The following is an 18,383-nucleotide window of genomic DNA, read 5'->3' as shown; positions in this document are numbered from 1 at the left end:
CTTTTTTTCGAGGAAGAACTACATTTTTTTGTGGTGAGCTATGGGAAATTCAATATATTTTTCAAAATGTTTCATTTGCAGGGTGTTTTTTATGTGTAGATGCCACCCAGGGCAGGCGATAATGCTGCAGTCTTTCCTCATCCACACCAGATGACACACCACCTAGTACCTTTCCTTTCACAAAGATTTAGCAGTCTTTCCTGCGTAATGATGCCCTCTGCTCTCCACCACTCAACTCTTTCCCTCATGCAGAGAGGTGGATGTGGGGAAATAAATCCTGCACCTTCCACTCCCAGAAAGGCTTGCCTGGCATCACTTTGATGGTTTTGTATGTGTCAGGTGAAGACATTTAGATCTACTTGCAGCTAGTTGTCCTTACTGCAGGTTTTATCCTCCAACCTTAGCTTTTTGATCTCAATTGGGAGTTGTTTTAATCTTGCCTTTTATCTATTGTATTCCATTTATCTATCTCTCCAGAGCTGTTCTAGCATCTAGATTCTGGCATTTTGCCTATGTTATACAGAGAGCAGCTTGGAATCAGGGGCAAATCTCCTTGGAAACCAATGAATCTTAAGATTCTGGGCGCCAAATCCTAGAGGTGCCCCAGACCTGAATTTAGTTCACAAGCATAAAGATTTTTATTCAATTTTTTCAATTCAAAATCCTTTATTAGGCATAGCACACCGCACATTAACATACACACATCATATATATAGACTGTATAAAATACGGGCTCAGCGAACAGAATTTATCCCAGTCCTAATCTTAACTCCAAAAAATAAATTGATGTACATAGATAGTATAATACAACACAGCAACATCACCTACCATTAAAAACCACTAAGTCTCTTTATCATGGGCCATTCTTTCTTCATGGACAGCACTTAAAAATTCTGCCACTATTAAAGTAATTTGATCATCGCTGTCCGCTAGCAGGTCCTGAACAGTTGGTTGTGTAAAAATCTGTCTATTAAATTTTAGGGCCTCAAATAATTGTCTTCTGGCATAACTGCCAAAATCACAGGAAAAAAATATATGCTCTAGAGTATCGGGTTCCTGCTCTCTGCATTTGCAGAGACGCTCTGATTCTGGGATAGCTACCGTAAGTATCTTCTTCTCACTACCACTGAGGGAAACATGTTAAATCTGGCCAACATAAACAGCTTACACGATTCATGTTTCTTCAGATTTGTCATGTATCCCTTTTGGAAATCTCTACACAAAGGGAGATTTAAGTGGATAGGAGAGCAGATGCTGTGCTTTGCAACCTCAAGAATGGTGAGAACACTTTTTTCTGTAAGAGTCTTCCTGATAATTTCCCATGTATCTTTTGGATCAGAGATTTCAAAGTCAGTTAGAGTGAGCCCTATCGAATCCAGTTTTCTCCTACAAATCAATGATAGATTGTAGATTGCACTATCACTTAAAAGATCGTAGAGAATTTGGGGATAGGGCTCTATAATGGAGGAAGATCCAATATTTCAAGGTCCTCAGCCATGCTCTTACTGATAAAGGCAATAATCCCAGCTCACAACATATTGTTTCATATTTTACAGAGTTTGCAAGTCCTAATAATGACCTCAGAAGGGATGCGTGAAATTTATCCAACCTCTTGAGGTCACCTGAAATCCACACTGGTGTGCCGTATAGAAGTTGGGCACAGAGTTTCATGTCAATCCCTTGCAATACAGCTGGAATAAATCTGTTTCCTACTGGAGAAAAAAAATAGGATTTAATATGGTGGGCTGTCACTTTGGCCTTAACTATTGCAGCACATTTATGTGTATTCCAATTCATATTATTTTTGAATGTGATTCCCAGATAATTGAAGTGCTTAACTTCCTGTATTAGATGTCCATTAATTATACAGCCTTTTGGGTTCCCTCTCTTTCTGAATTGCATAATCTTTGTCTTATCATAATTAATTTAGAGATTACTGAGAGAGCAGTAGTTTGAGAAGCTCTTAAATAATTTTTTTAAACCCAAAACGGAGAGTGAAATAATTACAGCATCATCTGTATAAAGTAATAAAAAGAGTGGGCTATTGTTTAAATAAGGAGTATGAGTCGTTGTGTTTTGAAGAAATAATGGTAGGTCAGATAAAAATAGATTAAACAGGGTAGGGGCCAAGATACAGCCTTGCCTAACTCCTCGATTATTCAGAATAGGACCTGCAAGTCTACCATCTTTTGATACTTTAACATATATTTGGTTATTAGAATGTAAACTTTGAATCAATGTAAGTAGATATGGGTCGATACCAAGGTGTTCTAGTTTAGTCCATAGTTTGTTGCGGTCGACCGAATCAAAGGCGCCTAATCTCAGAGGGATTTAGTCCACATGCGTAAACATTTTTATTCACACCAGTGACATTGACACATGTGACAACCCGGAACAGAAATTCTTTTTTTAAAATGTGGTAATCTGTCAGGGAACAGCCCCATTGAAGATGACAACAGTGGTTACCCAGAACTTATTGCTAGTTGTGAAGGGGCCCCCAGAACAGCTCGAGTTCAGCACCCCCAAAATGTAGGTCTGTCACTGCTTGGGACTGATGTTGGGAGAACTGTAATAGTCATCTGTTGTTGGGTTTGAAAACAGCAAACGAGGGGAGGGGAGTAGAGATTCAGAACTATTTGTGGCGCTGGGAAAGAGGTGTAAATACCATGCTATTTTACCCATCAGAACTAATATTGGCCCAATAAGGGGGTTGGAAGTCACAGGCACCATGCAGCAAGAGATTTGCTTCCCTCACTTTAACTAGAACCTAGGATCCAGCAATAAAGAGCTTAGTACAAAAGCCATAGACTTAGAATACAAGAATGATGAGCCCAGGAACTTGTTTTGAGAATCAGAATTAATGGGAGCTCACAGGCTTTCCACACGTAAATCCGTTCCCGGTTAACTCAAGTATTCTTCATCTCAGCAGTATAATATAGAGGAGGAGGGGATTATTTTGCGGTTACTGTATTTAGAAACACGGGGAGGTGAGGTCAGCAATCCTTTGTGATCTACTGCAAAACACCCAGCGTTCTTCCCACCACTGCCATGCAAAGGAAACAGCAATTTAGAAAGCAATTAGGACTTGGGGGGGACACGGGAAAGGGATTAATTGCTCCCCCCATCACACCCTATGCATACAAGCAGGTGATGCGTTATCACAGATCTCCAGTTCTGATAATTCAGAAAAGGGCCGGCAGAGTGATCAAGTGGATGGAACAATGAGGAAAGCTTGGAGCATTGGGGACTTTTTGGTTTAGAGAAAAGTTGGATAAGCGGTGGCATGACACAAATTTATAAAATTTTGCATTGCATGGATAAAGTGGATAGAGAAAAATTTCTCTCCCACTAAACTACACTTTTAAAAGCTACAATCCTAAAATCATTGAACTTTTCCTCCTCGCAGTTTGCCTTTGCTATTTTATTACAATTTTAATGGATGCTTATTGTTTTGATATATTGATGTAAACCACTTTGTGAGTTTCATTTCAAAAGCAGTACATACGTAAATGGTAGGGATTGAGAGGGACGTATTTCTGACTAGATGGATCTGCCTTGATTCATAATAATTAAAAATCATGATCAACCATAAATAAAAGAAAGAGAAAAAAACTTCCAAGCAGAGGCGGATTTAGGGCAGCCCAGCCGGTCTCCCCCCCCCCCCCGCGCTGAGCCTGGAGGGGCCAGAGGGGAGCAGAAGGATGAAGGAATGAAAGGAGCAGCAGGGAAGGCGAGGGGGGGCAGCCTTCCTCAGAGGCCAGACATGCTAATGCCCTTATCTCGCCTCCTGGGTGGGTCCCCCCTGCGGGGTGGGGTGGGGGGACCATTGTGTGAAGAGGGAGCGAAGAGGAGACCGAGGGGAGGGGGGGGAGGAGCGGGGAGACCAGGGAGGAGGAGGAGGAGGAGGGCGGCCAAGGTGACGTCGCAGGGGAAGGCGTGGCCAAAGGGCAGGGCAGGCGGGGGCGGTTTGAGGAGGGAAACGGCCCCGGCGCCAACCTTGAATCTCTGAGGCAAAGCGAGAGGGAGTGGGGGAGGGGCGGCCGTTGGGACGAGAAAGAGGAGCGGGAAGGACACCCCCCCCCCGTTGTCCCAGCAAGACGTTGGTTACAGCGCTGATGCTGCGGGAACGTAATAAGGGAAGACAATGGCGAGAGGGAAGCCCTTCAGAGTTATCTGGTAGCAGGTCCCCAGGCGCCACCACAGGGCGCGGCTATCTTCCCTCAGGCATATACAGTGGTACCTCTAGTTCACAGGCAACCCTCCCATAAAGCTTCATTGAAGGCAGTAGACCACAAACCTTGCGGGGGGGGCGGGAATTAAGAGCAAGAAAATGAAATAAAGTGTTCAAAATATCCCCCCACAAAGTTTTTAATAGATATAAATGCCCACGTAGCAGGCTAAGACACATACAAGTTAAACCTATATGTCTTTAAAGCTTTGGAGAGCAACTTAACACACTCATGGTAGAAAAATCAATTAAACCTTATATCCCCATCTCCAACTTCTGTTTTTTTAAAAATGGAAGACTCATTAATGGAAACCAATCTTATTAACACAGAAAAGTGTTACTAAATCTACTTATACCAGGATTTACAAATCACAATCCCTGCACACACACACACACACAAACAATCCTTCTACACACACACAAAGTGTGTACTGCCGATCTAGGCTCGGAGTATAAATTCCGTAAATAAAAACCATGAGAACATAGCAACCCAGAACATTGAATTGGGTTTATTTGTAGGAGGACGAGGAAAGGAAAACCAGCAAACAAAGTTTAGGTATCAAATACATAGCTGCGTTTCAACCTATTACTAGTTCGTTTATACATTATGTCCCTTTCTCCTCCAAGGTTCAAAGATCACAATGTTTCACCGCGTAAATTGTAACTTGGCAACTTTCCAAGCAGAATGTACCACAAAGTAACTTCCTAATCTGAACAGCAGCAATGTCAATGTGAGATTAGCACTGTGCTGGTGGTTGTTTTAATGAACAGTTAAACTTCATGGCTACTGAAACACACGGAACAGGAGGTCAAGTTTCTGCTCGGGAATACGTGTTGAATTAACAGCGCAAACAGCGTTTTGACACGTCAAAGGCTACCAAATTTATTGTGGCATATGGCATCGTGAAAGACGGTCTACTGTATCCGATAAAGTTTCCCAGTTGCTGAGGAAGAGGGCAGTGAGCAGGGGAGATGTGTGTCTCAGATGTTTTTGGGGTGCCAGTGGAAGTCCTCAAGAGCAACATCGCACCCCCAGTCCCCGTTTTGGTAACCCTCTTGGGAAGACCATATATTTGTCCCATTTTGTGATACGAAACGGATATCAGCCTGATTGTGAGCTTTTTATTTATTTATTGTGGGAGCCTCACAGGACTGTCAAGTGAGATAGAAGTACGATTCTCAAAAATGGAATATTAATGTCCCTAGCCAAGGCCAAATTGTCTGGAAATATTTAGTATCAAGTATAAATGGTCTGGAATCCACTTCACATACCATCATAAACAGACATGCTTGGATTCCAAGGTTGATGAATCAAAAATAAAAGGCTACTTCACAGCTAATACATGCCACAATCCCTAGATTTTAATGTTACAGGCCCTTCAGGTTATAGATTCCGCTAATGCGAATAAAGTTTTATCTATCTATCGTCTTGTGAACTGTCCTGAGATATTGTGATGAAGGGTGGAATCTAAAGCAAGCAAGCAAACAAACAAACAAACAAACAAACGGAAAATTATACAGCAGACAAATAAGTGTTATACTTTTAACTCTATAAAAATCACACAACAGTAACCCATATAGTACAGTTTGCAGCTTTTCACCAGCACACCAAAATACACAATATTGGGAATGCTGTTAACAGAGCAACCTTAACCATGCCTACTCAGAAGTAGGGCCTAAGTCCCAAGTAAGTTAGGCTAGCACAGCATCCTAAATCTCCCTTCCAAAATAAGAGAATTTTGAAGCAAATTAGTTTGGACACATTTCTATATTCTGGAACGAATAAGAAGCCCCTTGTATTCTAGGTAGATGTTCCACCGCTATGATGAAGAATATATTGTGATAGATTGCAACGTATTGTATCCCAAAGGATACAAATAAATGTTTTCCAGGAAATTCTGCTAGTCCCTACTGTAAGTACCTTTCAGGAATACATATTTAAATCAATTGCCTTCTGCAGAAATATACCGAGCTTCGAAGCGATCATGATGGCAGAAATTAGAGACATTTCACTGTGTCTCTCCCACCCCCAATGTGAGCCCTCTTTTGTTCAGGGATAATCTTTCCTGAGACAGTACTGATATGGTTGCTGAGGTTTCCACATCTTTCTGTAACACCCCCAACCTTCACGGAAGCTTTTGTTGAGTAGTAAAAAAATGTAGTTCTTTCTCGAAAAAAAGTTTCCTTGCCGATTCTGAGTCAGCATACCTATGATTAGGGTTTATAGGTACGCTTAGGGAGGGTCCCTTGTGTTAATTATCTTATGCAAAAATAACAAAGAATGTACCATCAGAGAACCATTCTTGATTAACAAACTGCCAGGGACTGGGAACATTCATTGTATGAGCTGGAAGGTTTCAGACGTTTTCAGTTCCTTTGAGGATCGGAGGCAACTCTCTTGCCCCGGGTGTAGGGTGGAGCGGCAGGCTATCTGGATGCAGCAAGTCCCTGAAAGGCAGAGGAATATGGCCACGTGAAAGTTGTGGGGATAGAAAGACAGAAAGAGAAATAGTTGAAGTGAAAAACAAAGGAAGCACCAGCAACGTTTGAAGCAAGCCCAGGAAACGGAAAGCTCGCTTTCACTCAGAATGCAACCCCGTTAGAAACACAAGTGAACAGCACAAGCAACGCTGACACCAAACCCTACATAAATTAAGCATATTAGAAACATCGCCACCCACCCCCACCCCTATCCCCACCCTCCACCCCTTTTTTTCTCCCCCTAATGTCTCAACAAATGAAACGGATTTGTAAAAATGTTACATGTAAAAAATACGAGAGACATTACACATACTTCTGTAAAACAAGAAAATCTTTAATAAAAGAAGAAGAAGAAAGAAAGAGAATGCAACCCCCTTGCAGTTACAAGCGATAGTGCATTGAGACTGTGTAGATTCAGGATTTGGTTGCGACGTCTGTCCGGGGCTGGATACTCCCAGCATCTAAGATCAACCGCTTGGGCTTGAAATCCCTACTGACTTCTTGGCAAGAGGAGTTTGCCTTCCCTTTATTTGCAATGGTGTTACTCACATTCTTCCCTTCAAGTTTTTGCACCGCCTAACCTTAACGAAAACCTCTAAGCGGCTTACGAAAGCATGAACATGATCGATAAAAGTCAAAGTGAAAAACATGCCAAATGCAATTACAGTGAAGCTAAAACCACCGATTAAAAGGCGTAGCAACTTTTTGCAGGTAAAGGAAAGGAAACAAAGTTTATAGCAGGCGCCGAAAAGGGTGCAGTGAAGGCGCCTGCTTCATCTCAAAAGGCAGGGGGTTTCAGAGTGTACTTGCTGCATCTCGGCTTCTTGGGCAAACCTTTCAACATGCCTAAGTCTTGGCGCATCTCTGTCTGTCCAATGAAAGCCTCATTATAATATTTTTAAAAAATAAACCACAGTTCTGTCTGGCTCTCTCGCTGCCCAACCCATCCTCTCAATTCCCTTCTCTTCAACTGTGCACACTAATCTGTGGGGCTGTTTTCCAGTTTTGCTAAGGGGTGATGCTAAGGGAAGGGTGCGCTCCAGCCCATCTAGATTGGTCAAGCAGCGCTTGAAAGTGAACTTGAATCTCGCTCCTCCCCAAAAGCCGCCTCCCCATTGGAGCGCTTCTCTCCAAGGAAAACGCGCCGGCCAATTGGCAGTCAGGAGGGGCTATAAAGGCGCCGAACTCCAGAAACCTGGAGCGGGCCTTGAGGAGCAAGGACTCTTTGCAAGGGAAAACCAGCTTTGTTGGAAGAGAGCGAGGCAGCGCTTTTGCAAGATGAAAACTACCAACAGCCAAGGTAAGAAAAGAGGATTGTTAAGAAGATTTTTAGTTCACTTGTCTTTAAAAAATTGCTCAAATGATTGATATAAATTCAGGGTTTCAAAAACGACGGTTTTTATAAATGAAGGGTGTTTTTGTTTCTGGGTCAGGATCAGGGTGTAGGGAAGGCTTTCAAAGACCCATTTGTGGTAGCCAGGGAGGGATTACACAGGGGCTCAAATGTCTTCGGTTGGAAACATTTCGCAAAATTGGTTTGCACATCTTTACTTGTAAGCATGAAGCATTTACTGCATTTTACTGCATGAAGCATTTACACACACACTTTCTGAATGTTAAATCCCTTTCACATAAACGGGATTAAATTTCCCAATAATCGTGGTTAGGATCGGCTACGGAAAACGATGGCAGGCATAGAAATAAGAGCGTAAACTTCTTACTGAAAATTCTTTGGTTTGTTTTCATGCAAGCCTTGTTCAGAGCAACCGGAGGTTTATTTAAAATTAGTGTCCATTATTAAGGCAAAACCAATTCAGGGAGGAAGATCGGCAAGCGTCGCTTCAGTTTCAGCCGAGCGCTTCCTTCAGATTTGCCTCTTTGTCTTTTCCCAGGAGGAAGCTACCCCAAAGTTGGAGGAGAAAGGCGAAAAAGGACTGTTTTTAGCCCATCTCACGTCGAGCTCCTCAAAAAGTCATTTGAAGAGAACCAGTACCCCGGATACGAGACCAGGGAGGCGCTGGCGAGGTGCATCGGAGTTGAAGAAGATCGTGTGCACGTAAGAATCGGGATGGTGGGGGCTTCCAAGACTTCCCTAAACCGCACATACTGGAACAATTTGAAACGCTCAGAATAATCCGTGTGTAGTCGAAGGCCTTAGTTCTCCCGGGTGCCTCTCAGCTTATCGCGAAAGGCGCCTAGTTCAAGAGCTAGCTTCCTCTTTCTTGGTTCTTTCTTTTTGGGGGGTGTATCGTGGGTTTAAATCATTTTTTAAAAATCTTCAGAGACCCAGTTTAGAAATCTAATTTCTGCAATGGATGGGCTTAGTGCTAAAAGTACATTAAAACTGGTTTTATAGGCTGCCTTTGCAGCCTGATCCAGTTAACACTAACTCCCAAGGTAATGTGCAGAGGACTGCAGCCATAAGCAGCTTGCACTGGGGAGACTAAAACGACTTAAGCTGCATTGCTTTTTCTGGCAAAAGTTGAGCAAGTACTTGGTTCTCTCCTACAGAGAAATTGGCATTTAGAAATATATATATAAACCCTTCCCTGCCTAGTCCATTACCCCCAGGACACTTGGGAGGCTGAGGCAGAAGACCCCAAACAGGGCACAACAAACGGGTAGGTCTTCTGAGTGAGCTATTTAAAATTACTATTGCTAAGTTTATGGAATTTTTAAAACAATTGCCTTCCAGCACAAATGCACACAGAGATGTTAAGTCTCTGGCATCCACTTGGCATTAACAAACGCTTGACAATTTCTTACATGTGAAGCTCACATCCACAGGTTATACTTGAATAAAGCGAGTTTTGTGGAACTGTACACTTGTGCAGCTTTTAAAGGTGGCTTTTTCTGATACTGCAGAACAAAATACAGCCAAATAGCAGTATTTAGTCATTCCAACTTAGAAGCTTTATATTTAACAGTAACTGGAGATTATGTACATGGGATATATGAATGTGGAGCGGAAGAGAGTAGAAAAATGCTGCAGAGAACTAAAGAGAAACCCCAGAGGAATAAGCATAATTTATTAAATGTAATTCTCTCTGTTGGATCAAAAAGACATATTCATGGTAACAATGTCTTCTATACTGGTTCTCTCCTTTCTTCTGTTCAGGTCTGGTTTCAAAACCGAAGGGCCAGAACACCAAAGAGCATTGGTTCCAGGATAAGGATCGGGAACCATGCGGCAGCTCCTTTTAGCCGGAGTGAAAGAACCCGTCCAAGAAGCAGCTTGGACAGCAGCCCAAGAAGCAGTCCAGGAAACAGCCAAAATTTTCATATGGAACAATATTGTCAGCAACACAACTTGCATCATGCTGAAAACTATAGAGGAGCAGGGTTGTGGCAGCCACCTCTCAACAACACGCAACCAGGAGAGTGTGCCCCACAACAGCAGAGCCCCCTGGAAGTTAACCCTGCTTATTACCAGCAAGCTGCCTTTTGTGGAACTGGACTTTATGAGCCTTCCCAGGCAAGCAACTGCCCAGTTCCATACTATGGTGCGGAGATGGTGAGGCAGCCTCCACCATCAGCTGGGAACTTCGCCATGGCATCAAGCACTTATACTCCCTGGTCTGCAACGGGGAATTATTCAAATCCTGTACAAATGCAGAATGTTGATGGAAGTGCTTTGGACTCTCAGTTTTTCTCTTTAAGTCAGGTTCCAGATTAGCATCCCAACTCCTTCCTTGCTATCCTGTACATATTATCCAAGATTCCTCTTTTAATGTCTTTTAATGTATGACTTCGATGTTTTGAATAAAATTTGTTCTTTTAATAGCTTGTCTGGAATCTTCTTTTAACTTTCCATTTACTGAAACATCCACTTTCCTGTGTGCAAGCTTAATTTTCCCGTAGAAAAAAAGTCAGTTGTGCGGTACATGTGGTTCTAGAGATAAAAGGTCATGTCTACTAATGGCTGGATATTCCTGAGACACATTTTAATGCACCAATGGCTTTCTGTCCCTTTCCTTTTGAAGTCTCTGTATCGGAGGCTAGAGTAGGTGGCAATAAATGTGGTGGGAAGTTGCTGTATTTTCTTTGTATGCAAAAGTATATTTGTAGATCCTGCTATAAGTAGATTTAGTAACACTTTTCTGTGTTAAAAAGTTTGGTTTTCATTAATGAGTCTCCCATTTTTTAAAACACAGAAGTTGGAGATGGGTATATAAGGTTTAATTGATTTTTCTACTATGAGTGTGTTAAGTTGCTCTCCAAAGCTTTAAAGATATATACAATTTTAACTTGTATGTGCCTTTGCCTGCAACATGGGCATATATATCTATTAAAAACTTTGTGGGGGGATATTTTGAACACTTTATTTCATTTTTTTGCCCTTATTCCCCCCCCCCGAGTTTGTGCTCTACTGCCTTCAATGAAGCTTTGTAGGAGGGTTGCCTGTGAACTAGATTGTGTCCAATACAGTTTGCCTTCTGTGACATACAGCCTTGATTTAGCCAGGTTTAGTCATAATAAAATAAGTCAGTTAATTTTAGATTCTAAATTGGACCCTCTTAGGACAACTAATTTAGAAATAGTCCCACTGAACTTACTAATACACAACCAAATCAACAACAGCTGCAACATGCTCCCTGCCTGCCGCCCAGCAAAAACCCTGAATCAACTGAGCCTAAGAGTATAAAGCTATCAAAGCCTAAGACATCTCCAAATGATTTTTTAAGGGCTTTTCACAAATAATGCTACATATTTGGCATATCATTATGATCTAAATGGTTCTGCTTATGGGTCAGTGGAAAGTGCGAACAGCAGTGGGGATAGAGGACATCTCTGCTGAGTACCTCTACATAATCTGCATGAGTCTGAATTTACTCCATTCACTGAGATATAGGCTTTAGGCTTGGAATATATTACAAATCCACGTCATAAAACCTCACCTGCCCAGTCCACTATATTTCTCAACACTGCACTATGGAATTTAATGGGGCTGGGCGCTAGATTGGGGAGATCAAACTGAATCTAGTGGATTTGTACTACCCTGCCCTGCTCCATTAGTCCTACCCTGATATAGGACCAGATCTGGGTTGTGACCTGGGTTGGGATAGGGCTGATCTGGGTCCACATCTTAGTGTGTGTGTGTGTGTGTGTGTGTGTGTGTGTGTGTAAGCACAGCCCTGGAATTACTCAAGATGTGATTATGGCTGCCAACCTAGATGGCTTTCTCAAGAGATTAGACAAATTCATGAATGCTAAGACTATCAGTGGCTACTAATCATTATGGATATATGCTATCAGAGGCATATCAATTGCTGGGAAAGAACAGGGCAAAAGGGTACTCACCTGAACTGTGTCCTGCTTTTGGGATTGCATAGTGATATGGTTGGCTACAGTGCGGAGCAGAATGCTTGGAAAACCTGGCATTCTCCTAAACAGACCTCATACACAGAAAGGTGGTCACATATGCACAAATTAGATGTGATACAAGAGATCTATGAATAAAATAGCTAACAAACCAACCATATCCTTGCCTTCAGAAGATGCACTCAGTCTATACTGATTCTGTATGTCCCTCATCCTCCCCCCCCCAAAAAAAGCTGCTTTCTCTCTTGGAGATGACGAGTACTCTATCCATTGTAAATAAGCTCCATTAAAAGCAAAAGTAGCCATGCTGGCCCATTAGAAAACAGCAAGAACAACAACTCCACAATCCACAGTAGGGTAATGTGTTTCACAAAGCAGGGGGTGAGGGAGATCAGAGTTTCTTTCTTATTTAAGCACAAAAAGATGTTGTAATCATGACCTGCAAGATAAAGACCACAGGCTGAGATGCCATTCATTTGAGGCAGTAGAATCTAGCACAAAAGTTAGTACCCATTTCACAATGGCTTTTTCAGATCACCATTTCAATCTGTAAGCAATCATTGTAAAATTGGTGCAGGGCGAATCTGCAAAACCAACAGAAGAGTCTTGTAGCACCTGAAAGATTAAAAAAATTATTATGACACACACAAAATAATTCACTTCATTGGATGCATAAAGTATTATCCTGATTTGCAGGGACACAATTGGTGGGGAGCTTGTAAAAAGATATCAGAGGGAAACTAAATGCTGAATTATACAGTTGAGGACAATGACCTTTTAAACTGCAACGATGCACCAAAAACAGTAGTTGATAATACAGACATCCTTGCACTGGTAAGTCAGTTTTTAGCACATCCAGTGTGGTTTTAAAAAACGTAAACCCAGCACCTATTGTACTGATTCCATCTGCAAATAATAGCACTGGTGAGTTGTAATACAATGGTCTCATGGTTTGAGGTCACTTCATTCAATAATGAACACCTTAAGGTCAGTGACAGAGCATCCTGAGAAGCTGAAATGTTCCCTCATTGGCTTTTCTATACTGCCATTTCAGATTTGTGCTCATTCATTCTTTTGCAGACCAGCTAGAAGGTCATTGCATAGACCAGCTAGAAGGTCATTGCGTACACCAGCTAGAAGGCAACTGATGGCATATATTACTTTGGAAGATGAGCAGGTGAATTAGCCCCTCAGGTTGTATTGACATTATTAGCTCCTGTAATAATTATGTTAAACTAGATATGGGAATAGAGTTGGTACCTGGCTCTGCCACAGCGTCTGGTCCCTCTTGTCCACAATCCTGTTATATGGCCTGTTACTCATGAAGAGGTGTTTTTAGGTTAATGGGCTGTCACTCAAGGCCTGTGAGAGGAAAGTGTCACCAATGCATCTCAGATAGAAGAGAGGCTTTCAGTTCTGTAGTCACTCTTGTTTTATAACAGATTGAACTAAGTAGGTAATTGACCTGATGTGATCAATCCTCTCCTCTGAACAGGTTAACCAAAATTGGATGATTACCAAAGTCTCAGAGCTGTTTGGAGAGTATCAGAAAAGGATAAAATACAACTGAATAAGATAGGCACTCACAGCCACAACTGCAAGGAAAGCTTATTTTTTATTTCATTTTTAAAATTAAGATTACAATCCCAAACACACTATGGAGTAAGTCCCATTTAATTCAGTGGATTTTATTTCTGCCGCACACGTATTTAGTCTATAAGAAGGTGACGGTACACAGGGTTTTTAAAAACCATATAGTGAGAAAATCCCCTTATAAAATATGGGAGAATATATAAAGAAATACTAGAACCTAAGACCTCACCGGCAGAAGCCATGGCAGTAAAAAAGAATAATATGAAAGGAGACTGGCCAATGTATAGAATATTAGAAGAAAACAATAACAAATTGATGCTGAAGAAGTTTGAAGAAATTAAGTTGTACCTGACGGATTAGTTACAATATTTTCAATTAAATGAAAGATTAAGTATAGATTAAAAAAAGGATTTGAAAATAAGACATCAGATTTGGAAAAAGAACTAATCCAATCCACAGGAAAATATATTTCAAAAATGTACAATCTATATCTTGAGTGGGAGGTAAAAGAAAAGGTAAAAGTAAGGGGTGATGGTGTGTTGGGCCCAAGAACTTGGATATAATATTCACATGAACCAGTGGGAGAAATTATGGAAGGTGGACATGAAGTTTACAGTGTGCTATAATCTTAGAGAAAACTTCATGAAAATGATGTACAGATGGCACCTTACGCCGATCAAGTTGTATTAAAATAGATCAGAAGTGTGCTGGAGATGCAAAAAGGGTAAAGGTTTGTATATGCATATGTGGTGGGAATTATACAGTAATGAATTTAAAAAGATACTAAAATTCCCATTTACAAAGAGACCAGACCAGAAGCCTTCTTTTTAGGAATAATGTCAACAGAAATTTAAAAAAATAGCAGACCACTCTTCATGTACGCAACAACAGCAGCCATGATCCTGGTGGCAAAGAATTGGAAAAGTGAAAAGACCCCCCACAAAAACCGAATGGCAGGTTAAAATGATACAATACTTATAATCGGCAAGGACGACAGTGAGAGTTAGAGGATACCCGATGCAGAATATCAATAAGGAATGGATAGTATTTAAAGAATATTTTAAAAACTATTGTGATAACAAAAACCTCCTGGCAGATCTTGAGTGACTCTTGTAATATAAAGGTGAAAAACAATAGAACTTCTTTGATAAGATTTTGGAAAACAGAACAACAATAAGGTACTGTGTGATAAATAACAAAATGAGAAATAGTACAATGAGAATAATCAGAATTATATTTTAATTACTTTAATTTTTTATCTTTACCTTTTTCTTTAATTTCCTTTTCCCTCTTTCTTTGAAAAGTAGTTGTAGATTGTAAGGATGTAGTGTGTGATGTAAATATTGTATTGTTGTGTGCTGTTATGTAGGTTAATGTTGATTGTTTAATTGTTAATAATCATAATAATAAGGATTACACTGTAAATTTTAATGATAGGGTTGTCACCTGTTCATGATTTTTATGGGTTGCTCATATTTTGAGACCACAAGGAAATAATATTACAGAGTTCGTTGTTTGTTTGGTTTATCATTCTTGTTGCGTCCCAACAGTCTTCAATGAGCGTGTTTTCATAGATTTCCAAACTATGCATTTAATGGAGGAAATGGTTTCTGATGGTAGGGTCTTTTTAAACTACCCATTTGTTGCTTGTAGAAAAACAATAGAATTCTAGCATTGTAGGGGCTTGGAAGAGATGACCCTCATGGTACCTTCAAACTTCTACGATTCTATAATACTGGCATTATTTTGGCAGACCTACTTTGGAAAAAGAAAATTGCTGTGAAGAATATCATGGTGTTATGACCATTAATCAATGATTACCTTTGTTTCCAAGTTCTTATTTAAAATAGCTATGACTCAGGAAGTCCATGGTTCAATTCTAATGTCTGCTGAAAGCTCACTAATGTCACAATCCAATGCACACACTGCTCTCAGAGTAAACCCCGTAAGACACAGGCTATGTAGACATTAGTGGATTAAAACACATTGAGGTCATGCCCCCCTGCTGTGTTTCCCATCATTTTAGCACATTGCTGTACATACCAGATAAAGGGTTTAGGTCTGATGTCTTCATCTGATGTGAATTACCTGTTTGGTTTCCCCTTGCCTGCAGCTCTTATCCACAAAGCTGTCATCTGCTCAAGTGCAACAACTGTCTCAAATGCACACACCTCAACTTAACTGAAAAGTGAATGTGGATTATGTTTTTGACATGGTGGGAAACTGGTTTCAGGGCAAATGTATGAAACAGCAGCATTTCTCAATAAACTTTGGAATAGATATGGATTGTGGGAAGTGTCATGCGTACATGCGGTGGGAATGCTCTGGAGCCACAGTAAATGGTAATGTGTACACAGCCAAAGATAAGTCTGGGATGTAAGCTGTAGGTGGCCTTGAGCAAGACCCCCTGCCCCCCTGACCTTTGCAGCTGAGATAATGCTGATCTATCTTACAGGGTTGTTTAAGGATTGCAGAAAGGGATTTTTGCTCAAATGCATTCAATTAGAATCTTCATAATCATAACCTGATCGTAATCAGCCTCCTGATGTGACTCCTTGGCGTGCCCACAACTTGTCAAGGTTAAAAAGTGATAACTTTACATTTGAGAAAAGCTTGTACATCAGATTTTAAAACAAAAACCAACTTCTTATAATTGCAACAGTAGAAGTTGGCCTTCTCCCAAGCTGGTGCCCTTCAGTTGGACTACAACTGGTTTGCTGGCTGCGGCTGATGTGAGCTCCAGTCCAAAACATCTGGAGGGCACCAGCTTGGGAAAGCCTGAGACGAGTAGTGACTGCCAACAGAAAGTTGTGGTGTTCCTGTTCAGGGCTCCAGTGAGCCTTAATTAGGAACCACATGGTGGTCTTTGGAGTGCACAGGAGTACAGGGTGGCAGGGAGCACCTTTACCCTCTACTCTTTGAAATTACTATTATTATTTATTGCATTTATATTCCCACAAGTGTCAGTTTCTAGTTTTTAAGGCTTCACCGCCCTGCGGCTCCAGTCAATGCACTTTGCCATAGTTGAAGGGCGCTGTTGCAGGATCCCCTGTGAGCAGAGAGCTTGCTCATGGAGATGTGGTGTGTCTGAGGGTTTATCCCTCTACAATGCCGGCTCACCCATGAGGTGAGGTGACTGCCGGGCGACAGGATCCACCGCCCTATTCCTGATGTAAATCTTCCCGGGGGGGGGGGAGGTGCCATTTTGGGGTCCGCTTCGGGTGCCAAATTGTCTTGGGCTGGCCCCGCCCCACTCCTTGCCGGTTTGCCCAGTCTATTCAAGGACTCCAGCAGCCTTATTCAATTATTTAAAACTCCCAGCGGGGAGATCGATTGGGTATTCTGTTAACTTTTTATTACGGGACAGCCCTCCCGGACACCTCTGAAAAATTGGCCTGTTTTGCCAAAGAGCAGCAAGTTTGAGGAGAAATGACTGTGGAGACGAGATGGCAAGTTACATTCTCCAGGGAAGCAAACTCTCCGTCTGACAGAACGTCTGGTTTCAATGATTATTTTATCCTTGTAATGTATTTTATTCCGCCTTGATTTTCTCTTCTGCGTTTTATCTTTTGTAATGGCTTTGGGCTGACAAAATTAATAAGTGATGAATAACAACAACAATATAGTCTTTTGTCCCTGTTCTGCAGGGGAAAGGGGTGCTGGAAGGGGTGTCACCCTCAGGGCCGGATTTAGGTTTATGAGGCCCTAAGCTACTGAAGGTAACAGGGCCCTTTATATGTACAGCTGTCCTTTGTCAATAACAAACTGTCGCTGTTTTTTTTGTGTTGAATATATGCTATATGGTAATTTATGGACCTAATAGGAATCTAAAGCCATTTGAACATAACAAAATATGCAGAATGTAGGCACCCTACATATTGCTGTTGTTGTTGTTTAGTCGTGTCCGACTCTTCGTGACCCCATGGACCAAAGCACGCCAGGCACTCCTGTCTTCCACTGCCTCCCACATATTGGTCAAACTCATGCTGCTAGCTTCGAGAACACTGTCCAACCATCTTGTCCTGTCGTCCCAACATCAGGGTCTTTTCCAGGGAGTCTTCTCTTCTCATGAGGTGGCCAAAGTACTGGAGTCTCAGCTTCAGGATCTGTCCTTCCAGTGAGCACTCAGGGCTGATTTCCTTCAGAATGGATGGGTTTGATCTTCTTGCAGTCCATGGGACTCTCAAGAGTCTCCTCCAGACCATAATTCAAAAGCATAAATTCTTTGGCAATCAGCCTTCTTTATGGTCTGACTGTCACTTTCAAACATCACTACTGGGAAAACCATGGTTTTAACTATATGGACCTCTGTCGGCAAGGTGATGTCTCTGCTTTTTAAGATGCTGTCTAGGTTTGTCATATATACATTACTTACACAACACAAAACACTGTTGCTGTATGTAAGTTTATTTTTATTTTATCTGTTTTTTATCTTATATTTTGGAAATGTACAACCAGTTTTCCCCCTTTATTTTTGGGGGGGGGCCCGCAAGAGAGTGGTGCCCTAAGCTATGGCTTCTTTAGCTTAAACGTAAATCCGGCACTGACTCGCCCTATAGCTGCGTCTGAAATGCTTTCTATTGCTCAGGGAAGGCTGAGGCTGGTTTGAATTCATAACACCCAAAAATCCCCTGTGCAAAACACTCCTCGGGGTAACCTGGGCGCCAACCGCCGACCCGTTTCAAATATCCCGGCTGCTATGGTTTCCGCCCACCTCCCTCCGGTGCCTCAGGCATTGCCTTCCTTTCCTCTCTCCCTC

The 18,383-nt window shown here is 41.6% G+C and overlaps 1 long non-coding RNA gene across 2 annotated transcripts in view; it reads right to left on the bottom strand.

Moving 5' to 3' along the window:
* The window catches only part of LOC310677531, a 40,091-nt gene extending 26,811 nt beyond the window's left edge, over positions 1-13,280 (bottom strand). Inside the window, exons 1-2 of one of the 2 annotated variants that reach the window (XR_014511236.1) lie at positions 12,188-13,280; positions 12,011-12,105 (exon numbers count right to left, since the gene is read on the bottom strand). This is a non-coding gene — a long non-coding RNA (uncharacterized lncRNA). Of the gene's footprint in view, positions 1-11,761; positions 12,106-12,187 lie in introns of both variants that reach the window. The other variant, XR_014511237.1, reaches the window with a different exon arrangement.
* Positions 13,281-18,383: the final 5,103 nt, after the last annotated feature.

The sequence above is a fragment of the Podarcis tiliguerta genome, assembly GCF_965153285.1.
Source record: "Podarcis tiliguerta genome assembly, chromosome: 5".
Taxonomy (NCBI): Eukaryota; Metazoa; Chordata; class Lepidosauria; order Squamata; family Lacertidae; genus Podarcis; species Podarcis tiliguerta.
Note: the sequence above shows the minus strand (reverse complement) of the source record. Positions and strands in the feature narration are given on the sequence as shown.